Here is a 9,386-nt window from a genome sequence, read left to right as displayed (position 1 = left end):
CAGAGAGTGTAATTAGAGCTAGAACTGGTAACATCAGGTAATGAATAGGATCAAAGGAGAGCCCTTCTCATAATTTCATGTTGAATCCACAGCAATTTACAATAGGTTTAATTCATGTGGATTATGAAAAGGAGGAAAAAAAGAAATACGTGTAGGGTAATATCTTTAATATGAGTACCTTCTGTTAAAACAATATGTTTTAAGAAACATTACTTCAGAATCTTTGCCAGGTGAAGTGGCTCATGCCTGTAATCCTAGCACCTCTGGGAGGCCAAGGCAGCAGGATCACTTAAGCCTCGGATTTCAAGGTGGTAGTGGCTATTGTGACACCACTACATTCTAGCGTGGGGAACAGAACAAGACTCTGTCTAAATAAATAAATACCAAAAAGAATATTATCCTGATCAGAAGAGCTACTTATTAATCATTAAGTTATATAAAAATTAAGTGTTATCATAATTAATTATATAATTTGAGCTTTCTAATCATTTTATTAGATTGTCACTATTATCATATCACTTTTACTGAAGAAACAGATTACAAAATTAAATGACCGACCCACAGCTTCACAACAAACAGAAAGGCCTATGTGGGAACACCTGAACCCATATACTTGAACCACTATCATATAGATCTAGTTCAAAGCCTAACTAATACCTTGCATTACTGTACAGCTTTATCTCTGGTAATGCATATAAACTTTGGTAGACCAGAAGTATTTATCTTAAGCAATGTCCTGCATATTGTGAGTTTTCAAGAGGATTTTGAGCAGTAGGAAGAGAAATAAGGCATCTCCATTTCATGGAGCAGAAGCCATTATTCAGTATGAGAAATTGTAAGACAGAAGTGTATGAGAAAAAAGATCACACATATGGAAAACACATGCAGGGTCGCAGGCACACACATGTACACGCACACACTCGTCCTTATGAGCAAACAATGAATAGGGCAGCACAAGAAATGACTTTCCCTTGTAAAGTCAGAGTTAACAGGACAGGGAAAAGTAATTAACCAGGCAAATAGAAGGAAGCCATGTTACTGATTAATTTACAAAACAATTAACTTTCCATTTAAAATTCAAATTAAGATTCTGTCTGCCTTAGGCAACCAGTGTTTGCAAATTTTAATAGGGCTAGACGTTAAGTTCCTTACTTAAAACCAACTTTAGACCACACTAGAGTGAGATTATCAGAACAAGCAGTGAATGCCATTCTTGGTTTTCGGTTATTTTTTAAAAAGAAAATGTTATAATATATAATAATATGTTGTATGCACTAATATCTTTTCAATGAGTATATGAGGAAAATTAGAAGTTGTTCAAATCCTCATCTCAAATATTTACAGAGATTTCACACTTCCTGTAAGATTCCCAAGATAATACATCTTCTGAACGATTCTTTCCTAACGGTTCAACAAGAACTTTATGTATCAGGCTCTATGATATACTCTAGAGACAAAAAATTTTAAGACGTAGTCTCTGCTCTTTATGATTTTACACACACACAGAGTGGGCGGAAAAATGCCTGAGTCAATTAACTTTGTCATATTAAACCAAGTCATTAAAAGTGATACTGCTAATATCAGTCCATGATTATGCAGCTTTTAAAATAGGAGACTTATCTGTGTCAGCATAAATCACAGCTGATTTCCTAGGCCTTTATGCATATGTTCACGGAAAGCAGTTTGAAGAACATTAACAGATTAGTGTTTAATAAAGCACCTGTATGTTCTCATATTCTTGTGATGTTATTGCAACATTCCAGACTCCAGCTTCCTCCAGGGGCAGGAGTCTGGCCCTGCCTTTACAGGCCCTACGTTCACCAGCACTCAGACAAAGAAGACCTAGGGCAGCTGTGTCCTGAGAGGAGTCGCACTGTAGGTTTGGTGCTGATCTGGTCATTCAGTCCCACTTTCTTCACGATAAAACACTGTATGAATGATCTAAACCATTCTTTTCACCTGGAATAAAGATACCAGTAAGTGTAGAGACAGGTTAGAACAGCTGTTGTCAAAATCACAAGAGAGATTCGATCTAGTTCTAGTTGTTCCTCAAGCAAAAATTATTGAAACCGTGAGCATTGCCAAGGAAGAAAGGAATTCTTAATATGACAGATGTCTTGCTTGGAGAATAGGGGAAGCTATCTCAAAGTGATCTCCTGACTAACAGATATCACAGGCTTTTAAAGGAAGGGCCATGTGCACTGGGAAGGGCAAGTCATGGGGTATCTTACCAGGGGCTCTGTACACTGCGTTGTGGGGGATGGTGGATCTTGGCAGCAGAAAGTCTGCTGTGGGGGCTTCAGAATCTCAGCTTCTTTGTCTTGTAGAAAATCTATCATTTTGGGCTCCTGCAGGAGCTCATACCCATAATCCCAGCACATTGGGATGCTGAGGCTGGAGGATCACTTGAGGCTAGAAGTGGGAAGCAACTCAAAGGGTCAAGTAGTTAGTTAGGAGGATTATGAAAATCATATTAGGGGTTCATGAAAACAGTTATGCAGCCACCCTTCATCTCATTAAAAAACAGCTTTTTGGACCCGTTTAAATGAAGTCACGCGATCCATGGAAGCATTCAGCAGATAGGAGTTAGCTTTATCGTGGGTTTCCATACAACTCTGTGGTTCGCTCAGCCTGTTTCTTGTTCTCATCTTCCTTTCTCTGTGACTCATGTTCTAGATATCTTCAGGATTCCTGCGGTGGGGACCTGTGTTTGTGATCATCTGACTGGCTTCTGGATGTCTTCCTTGTAGCTTCAGCTGGGTTTCTGGCATCTCACACTAGATAACAATTTATCTCATTTCTGTGTGACCAGACTGGTTGATCTCACCCTACCAGTCTTCCTTTGGCCTTGGAACTGGGAAGAGTACTTGGGTTTCGTACATGATAGCAGGATAAAATATTAGATGCCAAATAAGTCTGAGTGGTCATCAGAAGTAACCTCATTCTGTAGATGAGGGGCCCAAAAGTTCCGGAAGGGCAGAAACCTTATCTTCACATCAAAATACTGATGTATTGCCTGGCATATAGAAAACACTCAAAAAACACATAATTTCACACAGATAGTGCTAAAATTTCTGTACCCCAGTTCTTGATCTTTTGTTGGTCACTCTGGGTAACTGTGGTGCATACAGTTACATAGCCAAGGTAACTTCTATTGCTTATTTATGTATTTGTTCTCTTTTTAATTTTTAACTTATCTTCCCAATGGAATGTAAATGCTGTCATTAAAGTGACTTTGTCCTATTCAGTAAGGTACCTCCAACTACTGGAACATTACCTGGCTCATAGTAAAAGCTCAGGCAGTATTTCATAAATAAATGATAAAATTTAAATAAAAATACTCTTAAGCATTCAGCATTTTAATGAGCTTATCTTTATATAAAGTAAGATGACTTTTTCTGTCATTTTCATGTCCATATCAAAGCAAAGAACTAAAAATATTACTCAGTTGGCTTCATCAGCTCCACCATTACAGTTAGCTGTGCCTTCCAGAGAAGCAAAATAACATCCTAGTGTTCATGGATTTTTGTTTCAGTTGTTTTCAAGTTTCCTAAGTATACCCTGCAAACTGACTTCCACATTCTCATTTATTCTACCTCCCCTCTATTCTCAGCATATAAATCTCCATTTTTCTTTCTTTCTTTCTTTCTTTTTTGAGAAAGGAGCCTCAAGCTGTCCCCCTGGGTAGAGTGCTGTGGCATTGCAGTTCATAGCAACCTCCAACTCTCCAACTCCTGGGCTCAAGCGAGTCTCCTGCCTCAGCCTCCCAGGTAGCTGGGACCACAGACATTGGCCACAGTGCCCAGCTACTTTTTGGTTGCAGCCATCATTGTTGTTTGGCAGGCCCAGGCTGGATTCAAACCCACCACCTTGGGTGTATGTGGCTGGCACCTTAGCCACTTGAGCCACAGGTGCCGAGCCAATCTCCATTTTTCTAATGCTTACCGTCATTATTCTTATACTTCCCCAATTATCATGGCAAATATTGGTGGGCTAAGAGTCTACACTACCATTTTTGTTTAAGATGTAATATTAATATACCAGAAAATTATCAATTATAATTATTTTTACTCAAACAAATTAACAAACATAGACAAAGGTAAAATATAGAGTAATTAATAAAATTAATGCCCATATTTATTTATTGATTGATTTCAGATTAATATGAAGGTACAAATGTTTGGGTCACATTGCTATCCGTTCTAAGGTGAAGTTCAAGTTGTATTGAGCCCTTCATCCAAGGGGCGTGCTCAACACCCTCACATGGTGCACATTAGGTGAGATCCCTCTAGTTGCCCTCCTTCCTGCCCCCTCTCCTCTCCCCCTTGCTAGACTGTACTTGTGATTTTTCTTTTGTGTGGGTGTATAGTTGTTTATATGTTGGTTTCACATTAGTACTGAGTACACTGGATACTTTCTCCCCCCACCCCCATTCTTGAGACACTTTACTAAGAAGAATGTGTTTCAACTCCATCCAGGTAAACACAAAAGATGTAAAGTCTCTATCTTTCCTTATATATATATTTTTAATTTTAGAAACAGCTTATATGTATATTTTGTGCATTTTCTTACTGAAGTAAGATCTCACTCCCCCAGCTAATTTTTAGGAGTTTTTTTTTTTTTACATGTTGGGCAACTTTCGTTTCCTTTGACCACCTTTAAATTGGAATTCTTTTTTGTTTCATAGTGAAACTAGGAATGGGGTTTCATTTGGAAGAAGCATAAGCTACTTAAATAGCAGTTCCAACCTCATAGCCTATCTTTCTCAACGTGCAAACTCAGAAGGAAAAGGGAAGAAACTTCTGCTACAAATGAGTAAATGAACAGTCCATCGTCCAGCTGTTATTGGTGGCTTATTTGCCTTCGAATGAACAGGATAACTTAAGTGTAAATCTTGAAACAGTGACTTTATTAGAAAATTATTAGAAATTTGCATGCATTATTATTAATTCTTATCTTTTCATTACCTTTCAATTATATTTTGTATTAGTTTTATTTTATTTTATTTTATTTTTTGCAGTTTTTGGCCAGGGCTGGGTTTGAACCTGCCACTTCTGGCATTTGGGGCCAGCACCCTACCCCTTTGAGCTACAGGTGCCGCCCTTTGTATCAGTTTTTATTCCATTTTAAACAACTATTTTTTAGAATAAGCAAAACAGAAAAAAGTACTTAAAGATATTTTTTGCATATCAAATTTTAGATAGCAGCTAACTCTGAGATAGTAACACAGATATGTATAAGGGTATATGAGAGGAAGCCTACTGGGTATGGTGTTGTGAGGACACAACTTTCAGGGCCAACCTTGGAGGCTCACGCCTGTAATTCTAGTACTTTCAGGTTTTGCTTTGTATACCTCCATGTTGGTTGAATTCTGTAGAAGAGATTATGTCTGTGTAATACAAAAAGGTATAATTTTGTATACATTGTATCACTTCTATCTAAATTGACATATAGTTCTTATCATTCACTTGACTATAAATGCTAACTAAATAACATTTACTAATCTATCACATGCAAAAAACATTATATACTTTACATATATTATTGTAATTAAATTAGGTATTCTTCAATTTATAGATGGAAAGTACCCTTTGACACCAATGTCACCATTAAAAATAATTTCCCTGGTATAAGTCTCATAAGAGAGGGGACAGTCTCCTCATGGAGCAATTCACAATTGACTTTTTAAAGTTATGGTGGGGAACACCAAAAGTTGAATAAATTAGGAGAGCCATGCAGCCGAACACCTGGATGTGCCCCCGCCCCGCCCCCAGCTGTGTTCTCACAGACGTGCTCTAACTTCATCAGGCCTCACTTCACTCTTTGACATATGTGTTAATGTTCTGTGGCTGCACTTTACCATCCTTGACTCATTCTAGGACTGATGATACCATTTACTGTGAGTCCTCTGTGTCAGGCACTAATCACTGTAGCAAATGTAAAAATCCATTAACCAAGTTCAAATGTGGAAAGCTCTCAAGTCTATTTTCCGTTTAAAGAGAGAGTTCCCTGCTCTTAAGTAGTCCCAATAATTAATAGCTTGACTCAAATATCGTTTTAAACCATTCATTCATTTGCCCCTTCATTAACTCATCAAATGTGGATTGTCCAGTAACTACAGGACAGGTACTGTTCAAAATTGGAGACTGAACCATGGAGAAGGCACAGTCCTTGAGCAAGGAGCTCACAGGCTAATTAGGGGACAACAGTTGCTGTGGGCATGATTCCCATTTGCAACTACCCTTTTGACTGATTATAAAATCATATTTGTGACAAAGTGTCCCAAACACAAATGCCTGCAGGGACCAGAGAGGAAAGAGAGAATTGTAAAGCAGGACAGGTGACAATCATGCCTGCTCCTCTAATGGAGCAAGAGTTCCTGGATCCAACTGATTTGGGCCCCTTGAGAGTAGACCCCTATGTTATAATGATCCATTTTTTCCTTTCCTTACTTCTTTCTGCAAGCCAGATATCTATATTTTTAAAATAAACCCGTCCATTTTTAACATTGCCAACAATATCTTTGTTGAACAAAACATATGGGACAAATTTCATTAGGAATTGGCCAGTTTCCAACCACTTGTCAAGACCCAGCAACCTCTAGGTATCAACTACCATCGAGAAAGCTCCTTCCTTGAGTGGTCACTGAACCCACCCACGTTTCAATTTCTCTGGAAGCACCAGGAGTGCAGAACCTGCTTCTGGCCTCCATGGAAAGTTTGCTACAAGAATTAATGGCCCTGTGAAGCACTTAGATCTCCTTGGATAAAGGAGCTGTGCAAACAAACATGTGATCACTCCTCTCATGTTGCTTCAGTCGTCCCAAACCACAGCAGTTTGGCTCTGCATGCTGCACAAACCTAGTGGAGGAGAAAATAGAAAGTTGGAAAAAGTAGGGAGCTATTTAATATTAACCTCCAGAACTTTCCCTTATGTAACACAGCTGCAATTTATTTATCTACCTACAGTAGTTTAAGGGTGCCGATGGAAAATGTAAACATATTTTTCTAAAATACTCTTTGTGTTAAAAAGTAATCTTAATTATTTACTGACTGTTCATACAATTTTGGTGAAGACTTGAAGTACAGTTAAATACAGAGCACAGCACACCACTGTTTGCCTGGTGGAGACATGATGGTGAATGAAGACCCCTCTCCTGATCTTTTCACTGCTCAAAACCCTCCACAACAAGGAAATGGACATTTCTCCGAACAGAAATTCTGCTGTAATAGCGTTGCTGGTCTGACAAAACTCCTGTTTACCTGTGTCGGTGCATTGCATACTTTCCCTTGTTCCCCTGGTTCTACTGGTGCTTAGGCAGCAGAGGTCAACATCACCTGTTGGTCAGGCCACTAGCTGGAGATATGCTCTGTTTCCCAGTTTTATCTTCCTTGTGCTCCTTTAAATGTTGCATAATTACCCATGACAAACATATATTTTAAAGAGATCCTATTTAGTTTTGGATAGGAAAAACTAGCATACACCAAGTATGATACAATACAGTGATTTTTTTAAAGTATTCTCTTAAATATTATGTATGAAGTAAGTAAAGGTCTTTCTCCCAATAAAGGTCCATAAAAAGCCTGGGATAGGGTGGTGCCTGTGTGTCAGTGGGTAGGGTGCTGGCCCCATATACCAAGGGTGCCGGGTTCAAACCTGGCCCCGGCCAAACTGCAACAACAAAAAAAATGACCAGGCATTATGGTGGGCACCTGTAGTCCCAGTTACTCAGGGAGGCTGAGGCAGGAGAATAGCCTTAGCCCAAGAGCTGGGAGGTTGCTGTGAGCTGTGACACCACAGCACTCTACCAAGGGTGACAAAGTAAGAATCCGTCTCTCTAAAAAAAAAAAAAAAAGCTGGGATAATTCTGGCTATCTGCATGTGTGACTGCAATGGATTGTAGGCAGCTGTGCACAGATCAGAAACAATACTGTCCATGCCCCCAAGTTACACTGTAAGTGTAAATAAACAGAAGAGGTTGGCCCGTGGGTAGAACAAACACAGGGTTCTTAAACATTTCAGTTAAGAGCACTGTGCTGCATGGCTTCTTTATAGACACACGTACATAGACACATACACATAGGTGATATATATGTATATATCAACTTGAGTGATAAAGGTTTTGCCTCAAGTGGAAGAAATGTCAAGCCCTGGGGAAAAAATTGGCCCAAATGAACATATATTGCACATGGCTTCTTTCACTTTACGATAACATGCTGGTATTAATAATCCATTAAAATTAAGAAATAAACTCTACCGTGGACCTTCTCCCCACAAATCCTAAGCTCTTCTTGTGCGACTTGTCATATTGGTAATACAAAAGACTCTGCCTTGAAAAAGGTTTAAGAACTGTGTGTAGGCTGGGCACAGTGGCTCACACCTGTAATCCTAGCACTCTGGGAAGCTGAGGTGGGTAGATTGCCTGAGCTCAGAAGTTTGAGACCATCCTGAGCAAGAGTAAGACCCCATCTCTAAAAGAAATTGCCAGGTGTTGTGGTGGGCACTTGTAGTCTCAGCTACTTGGGAGGGCAAGAGAATTATTTGAGCACAAGAGTTTGAGTTTGCTGTGAGCTGTGATGCCATAGCACTCTACTGAGGGTGACAAAGGGAGACTCTGTCTCAAAAAAAAGAAGAAAAACTATGTGTAAGCATTGCCATCAATGAACAACATTAAGATAACTCAAAATTTGCATGGCAGATTTGAAGCAGAGCTAATAAAAGAAAATCTCTCCTATTTGTTCCTACCATAACGTTGTATAATGTGATAAGACTGCTGCACAGAATATCCAGGCTTCCAATCTGCTATAGTCCCAACTGAATTATTCTTATGAGCCTGATTTATTTCACAATGGCCAGATAGTCATAATGATGATCAAAGGCACAATGTGAATGCATCAACAAAAAAAGAAAACACTGGGATTGTGTAGTGAGTGTTTCCCGTACTCATTGCTGACTTTCATAACAGTAATGGAAGCATAATTCAGGCTACTTTTTCATTTCCAAAACACAGGCCTAGCCTGTTGGTGGTATTTGGTTGTAAGTTCATTAAAATACCAAGCATACTATCATTATTCTTTTTTTTTAAAAGGCTATAGTATGTTTATTGAAATGCATGACTCAGTTAATATCTGAGCTATATCATCTCCCCCAAATTGGGTCTTGGATAACACCTTGATTTGTATCCAGCAACGTGGATGTAGAATGTATTAGTCTTATCTCTAGGGAAAAGGTTGTTACCTACTTAAAAATTAGAGTGTGTTCTTACAGTCCAAGAGCATTTCCTTAAAAACTCTGCTGCTGTTGTGGCTTTCAAAAGATAAAAAATCATGAAAAGTGGGATGCCATGGTCTTCTCTCTGGCATGTAAACAAATAAACAAGGAGAAGG

The sequence above is a fragment of the Otolemur garnettii genome, unplaced genomic scaffold (assembly GCF_000181295.1).
Source record: "Otolemur garnettii isolate 467f Iridium unplaced genomic scaffold, OtoGar3 scaffold00111, whole genome shotgun sequence".
NCBI classification, from domain to species: domain Eukaryota; kingdom Metazoa; phylum Chordata; class Mammalia; order Primates; family Galagidae; genus Otolemur; species Otolemur garnettii.
This window is presented reverse-complemented; position numbering follows the sequence as displayed.